The following is a 6616-nucleotide window of genomic DNA, read 5'->3' as shown; positions in this document are numbered from 1 at the left end:
TATATATACATATATACATATATATATATATATATATATATATATATACATATATATACATATAGATAGATAGATATCATAACTGTGATAGCCAGTCATTAAAATTTTAAAACTTGTGTATACTTTGAAGTCTGAACGTTCAACACAAGCTGAAATAGAGAGTGGCTGCAGCTTGTAGCTTGTGAAATCACCTGTGTGAAATCTGAAATGCCCATGGTGTTGATTTAAAATGTGCTCTGACACAATCATAGGTGTCGCTTGCTACTGAAAACAAAAAGTGAAGCCGGTCGGCGCTATGGGCTTGAACCATTTGTTAATTGGGGGGTGGGGGCAATATATTCAGTTTTAACTGTAGCTAGGTCGCACATGCCACCACATGCTATCGTGTCATGTTATCGTGGTCATATGATTGCTTAAAGCAGCGGTCCCCAACCTTTTTTGCGCCACGGACCGGTTTATGCCCGACAATATATTCATGGACCGGCCTTTAAGGTGTCGCGGATAAATACAACAAAATAAAACTAGTACCGGTACCGAAAAAAAGAAGATTTCATAACACACGTGAAAAGACCAAGGAAAACCGAGTAAACGATAAAAACGATAACAAAATAACGCTGAAAACCGATAAAAATTCACATTCACACCTGAGCCTCAACTCTCGCGGCCCGGTACCGGTCCGAGGCCCGGGGGTTGGGGCCCGCTAGCTTAAAGCACCAAGCAACATGTGATTTGTAGCTTGCTCGTGTTGCCCACTTGACGGCGCCAGTGGACCAGTGGACAACAGAAATCTCCTTCCAGTCATTAAAATTGATTTTCAAGTGTATTTTGAAGCCAATTTAGTGGGTTTTTCAGTGCTGAATTTGAAAAAAACAAAACAACAACAACTCAAAAATACACATTTATGATTGCATGCTTTAATCTCATCTTTGTTTTCAGTGTTTTCCTTTCTGATCATTCTTGTATTACTGAAAGTATTCTGCGGTGTCAGTCTGTACGAATATGCAAGCAAGGAAACTATACAGGTCTGTCACTGTCACAAATGTGCTTCATGTAAAACTCATATAGTGCGTTGAAATAGGTCAGTTCACACAGACTGAGAAGCAAACACTTACACACACAAATACACAGCTCTCAAGAGTCAGGACAGTAATTACATGTCTAAATCTGACAGAGCGTCCAACCGCCACTCTCTGGCTGCCTGCCAGTGTGTGTGTGTGTATTACTTATGTTCTGAGGACATAACTCTGTTTGCAATGTCACACTTGCCTCTCTTTTGTGGACAAAAAGCAAGTCCCCATCAAAACAATTACAGTTTTAGTATGAACAATTAGCTTGAAGTGAGGGAAGGGGTTGGAGAGTTTATCATTGAGGTAAGTTTAGGAAAACAGAGATGATAACCATAGACACAGTAGTGAAATGAATGGTAGTCAATGCAGTGTGTGTGTGTGTGTGTGTGTGTGTGTGTGTGTGTGTGTGTGTGTGTGTGTGTGTGTGTGTGTGTGTGTGTGTGTGTGTGTGTGTGTGTGTGGTTGTGTGTCCGTCTTTGGTAGAGACAGAGACAGGCTGGCTGGAATCTGCTGAGGGAGGACCTATGCTGAGGGTGTCACTGCATTCAAGAACACATTTATATATACACACAAGTGCTGAGCAGTGCCACATCACCCACCACATTGCTATGTCCACTTTGCACACACTAACACACATGTCACTTACACCCTCGTTTCCAGGTTCACTGAACCTGTTTCATATTATTCTGACTGTAACTGAAATTCTGATGACTTTTGTTTTCGCTGATGTCATTAATGTGTCACATTTGGGGGTGGGGGGTGGGGTTAAATCTGAAATAGCTCCATAACAATTGGATACATTGTAAAACACTTCAGTTTCCCTCACCATGATCTCAGAGAACATTGAGCCCTTTTAGTGTGGCCCTGCTATTTCATGTGATAGACTCAAGTGTCATAAAACCAAAAAGAAGATGGACAAAAACCAAAACAACAACAAGAACATAAGAAATGCATGTAGACACAGAAATGATAAAGGAACAAGAGGGAGATTTAAAAAGCAACCATTTGAGTAAATCTTAAATACCAAGATGCTAACTGGGTCCACCCCCCTTCTTCTAACCCGCTTTGATCTGGCTGTTGGATGGCAGCGGTTTGCCCATGTGGATCCCCTCCATTTGTCTAAACTCTTTACTTTCATATTTCTCATAGATCTCAGGCTTCAGCTGGAAACCCTTCATCAAGGAAATAAAAAGTATAGTGGCGCTTCTCTCACGGTGTGACATTAACATCTCTGTTAATGCCAGAAGCACTGTACATGGGCTCGCGACAATAGTTTTTTTGTGCTTGAAGATTCCCTTCACTGTATTTCTCTTGTTCAGAGGCAAAGCCAAGAACCACAACTAGCCAGCCCCTCATGACTGCAGGAACAGATGACCAGTTTATGAGGAACTGAAAGACAATGATGTCTGGCTGTTTCAGGTTATAATGCTCTTGTTATGTCATCCACCCATGTCAGTTTGATCTCCTCTGCATAGCAGAAGTTCTCAACTTTCTTAACTCTCAGTAAATCCTGATGCAGAGGAGATCAAAGGACGACTTTATTCTGCCCTGGCCCAACCCTGGAACAAAACTGGAGGGGTGCTCGAGGGCACACGCCTGGTTGCTCGACTAAAGACTAAAGACACACAACACGAAGAGAGGCAGTAAGGCCCGGGTGAACTAAGTCGAGACCAAAAAGAACAATGGAGGGAGCTAAAAATACAGAAAACTACACAAGGAACTAACTGTCAAAATAAAAGCAGGAACCAAAGCAAAAGAGGGAGCAGGAATAAACTCACAGATAGCAATGACACGCAGAGAATGAGAAAACGCAGGAGGCACGTGAAATAAGAGAACAAGAATGAAGTGTTACAACCAAAAGACTATGACACTCGCTCTGTGGGTCCCCAACATTACTCACCCGGGAGAGATTTCATCATTAGATATTTGGATGCTGCTGCTGGGGCTTGATGCTTTGATTTATGGGTATTCAATTAAGCTGAGATATCCTGGCTGTGAAGGCCTTATGGCTTATGGTTGGCATTGTTTTCATGCTCTTTAGTAACGCCTCATGTCTTTTGGCTGTGACACTGTGATCATGGGGCAGATCATGTCACAGAGCATGATATTAATGTCACATGCAGGGAAGCATCTGCATGCTACCGCATGTATACCAGTGTTTTCGAAGCACATAACAGAAGGGGGCATGGTGTAGTTTTGTAACATGCCACTGAGTCATTCCTCTACCCGGAGGGCAGACATTTTCACCTTACTCCAACAGGCAGGCTCACGTTCTGTCTCTCTCTCTACGCCTATGTGCATGTGTGTGTCCAGACTAGATACTGTCACAGTCATCCTATCACGCCCGCAACTGTGCATCTTAATGCTCTTCTTCTACTGCAGGCAAGTATGTGACATGCAGAAAATTAAGGTGTAAATACATGACTGTGTGTGTGTGTGGGGGGAACCTCCCTACCTTGGGGTTGTTGTATGGGCTTGTTACAGCAACATTCCTCCACTCAGCTGCTTCTGAACAGCACATTCCACAAAGAGAGGGAGGAAGGAAAAAGAAGAGAGTGAGTATAGAATGAGGAAGGACTGGAAATGAAGAGTCAGTGAAAAAAGGAGGGGGGGGGAGTGTGTATATGTTTGAGAGCTGTAGACGTATCTGTGGAGAAGGAGGGGTAAAGAGAGTGGAGATGCACTGGCAGAGGAAATTGGTAAAGGAAGGGAAAAGGGTCATAAAAATATCATGTGTAACTGATCCTCCCCCCCTCTCTTGTGAAATTTTGACTCCCATCTTCTCTGCATGGAGATCAGAGGTCAGGGTCAGATGCAGTGCAACCAGAGCCAGTGCTGAGAAAAGAGAGAAGGCCACAAGCTCTTTCCTAAAATATTCCTCATCATACAGCCATGAGAGAAGTCATGCACATGCGCGCACACACACAGAGTACAGTAGACCACAGTGCTCTTTGATGTGTGTTTATCTCCTCAGTCTGCTTGACCTGTTTCTAATGAACTATGCTGGGAGGAAACAGAATAATCCAGCTACACAATTACATCCTTCTGCGCAGACTCACAAAGAAATCATTATTTATGTACCTTAAAACTGACACAGTATGCTTTTCCTGCTCTCCATCCCACCTGTATTCACACCTTGTGCTTGAGAGGGGCAGCCAATCAGAAGAAACATGGGTTAAAGGAAGTGGTCTTAGAGGGAAACAAGCTGATACATGATAATGAGTAAGAATTTTTTTTATAAAGAAGGACAAAGCTACCGTATGCTACAGTCACATTAGGGAAAGCAGTGGTTGGGTACCAGTTGTGGTAACTTTGTGCAATGAACTTGCAGTCTTATTGTCTTCGAAGTAGTCTTTTCGAAGGCGGGGTCAGGTGCTCTCTTTAAAGAAACCTTGTTGGGTTAAGATGGTGAAAAGCTGGAGTCAGTCTGCAATAATTTATAATTAAATGGGGTCAAGTTGGCAATTACATGCAATCTGTTTGTGATATTACAGCAGTTATCTGTGAAAAACTGGGGAAACTGTTGCCATCTACATACACAGAAATTAACATTGACTACTTACATTCAGAGTCCAGAGAGAACCTAACAGATTTGTAAGAGAAATTCTTCCACAACCTCTGATGTAGTCGGTGCAGGGCAGCAATTTAACTCCAAAATGCTTTTATATAGGAATATAACCAGAGTACAACCAGTTAGCAACCCGACCAGCTGAGTCAAAGAGGTGCATCGTAGACAAGTTGCACTGAAAAGTGCAAACTGACTTAGCTTGACTGCAGCGTGTTAGCAATCTGTCTTCATTTATATAGATAACCCTCACCAGTGTGTATGAGAGTCTTTTTTTTTTTTTTTTGGCTGAATATCTTTGGGTTCTACTTTCTTAGGCTCTTTAATCCCCCAAAAATGTTCAGAATTCAGTTATTGGATTAGTAGATAATGCATCTCTTAAATACAGTAACAACTATAGATTCCATTCAGGGCACAGCTAAGGGCAAGAAAGTTTGACTCAGCTCAGAAATAAAATTAAACAACGAGAGAGAAAATGTAGGAAAGAGAGAAGGACATGAAACTGGGACAGCAAAGAAAACAGTGAATATTTACTGGGATAACAAGCAAATAAGTTTAAAGACAAGAGGAACAAAAAGCAGTTTGTGTGAGGAAAGGCTTGTTGGCTCTGTGACAGCGTCCCCTCTCCTTCTCCCTCTTACTCTAGCTGAATAGATGGGTTTGTTTGTTGTCAGTGCTAGAACTAAAGGAAAACAAAGTGACTTGATTCCCCTCTGTGTTTATTGGAAGACAGTTCGTCGTGCATAAGTGTCTATTGAGTTCTCGTCCCCAGACAGCTTTATCCTGAATACCAATTTGGTTCCTCTCTTTTTTTCTCCGTTTGTCATTCGCACTTTCTCCTCAGTTTGTCAGTTACATCAAATTTAAATGAACTGGATGTTCAAATTAGAACCTCTTAGCATTATTACATAACACATACATAATACCAATCTTCTGCTATATACCATGTACTTTCAATTCTAATACATTTTCTGCTATAGTACTAATAACTGCTATTACTTTTGCTACCACAATAGTGACAATTTTACACTGTCTGCATGCCTAATTAGAATTAGAAGGCCTTTATTGTCTTTGAAAAAAAAACTTACAACAAAATTAAGATCAGCATTATCACTGCAAAAGTGAGTATGTGACAAAACACATCACCTAAACACACACACACTCAGTCACACTGGAGAATTAAATATGTGCGTGATACATGATACGTTTCTTTGTCTCTATTTCTGTCACATTTTAATCCAGATTATATATCTGACCCATTAATCTCTTAGCTGTTAGTTGCTTCTTCCTATCTATCTATCTATCTATCTATCTATCTATCTATCTATCTATCTATCTATCTATCTATCTATCTATCTATCTATCTATCTATCTATCTATCTATCTATCTATCTATCTATCTATCTATCTATCTATCTATCTATCTATCTATCTATCTAAGTTTTAGGATTATTTGTTATAGTTATTCTTTCTGATTTTAGACCACGGATAGTTAGATATTGAAGGCCAATAGATTTCATTACAATACATGTATGCAAATGTATGCAAACGTTTACTGATGTCCTCTATTTTTCTAATAATGAATGTGATCACTGATTTAAGAAAGTGACAAATAAAAAAATCATCCAACAATGTTTTTCCACTCACTCACCTCCACTTTATTAGGTACACCTGTTATAATACAAATATCTAATTAGCCACTCATTTGGCATCAACTTAACGCATGACATAGACATATAGACATAGTCAGGACGACCTGCAAAAGTTCAAACTGTGCATTAGAATTGGGAGGAAGTTTGATTCCAGTGACTCTGAATTGTTGCTGGTGTCACATGAGCTGGTTTGAGTATTTCAGAAACTGATGATCTACTGAGTTTTTTAAATGGGGTTTATGGAGAATGGTCTAAAAGAAAGAAAAATATTCAGTGAGTGGCATTTTCTGAGAGCAGGTTATAGAGAAGGTTATAGTAATTCAAATTACCAG

This window comes from Astatotilapia calliptera, chromosome 17 (genome assembly GCF_900246225.1).
Source record: "Astatotilapia calliptera chromosome 17, fAstCal1.2, whole genome shotgun sequence".
NCBI lineage: Eukaryota > Metazoa > Chordata > Actinopteri > Cichliformes > Cichlidae > Astatotilapia > Astatotilapia calliptera.
Note: the sequence above shows the minus strand (reverse complement) of the source record.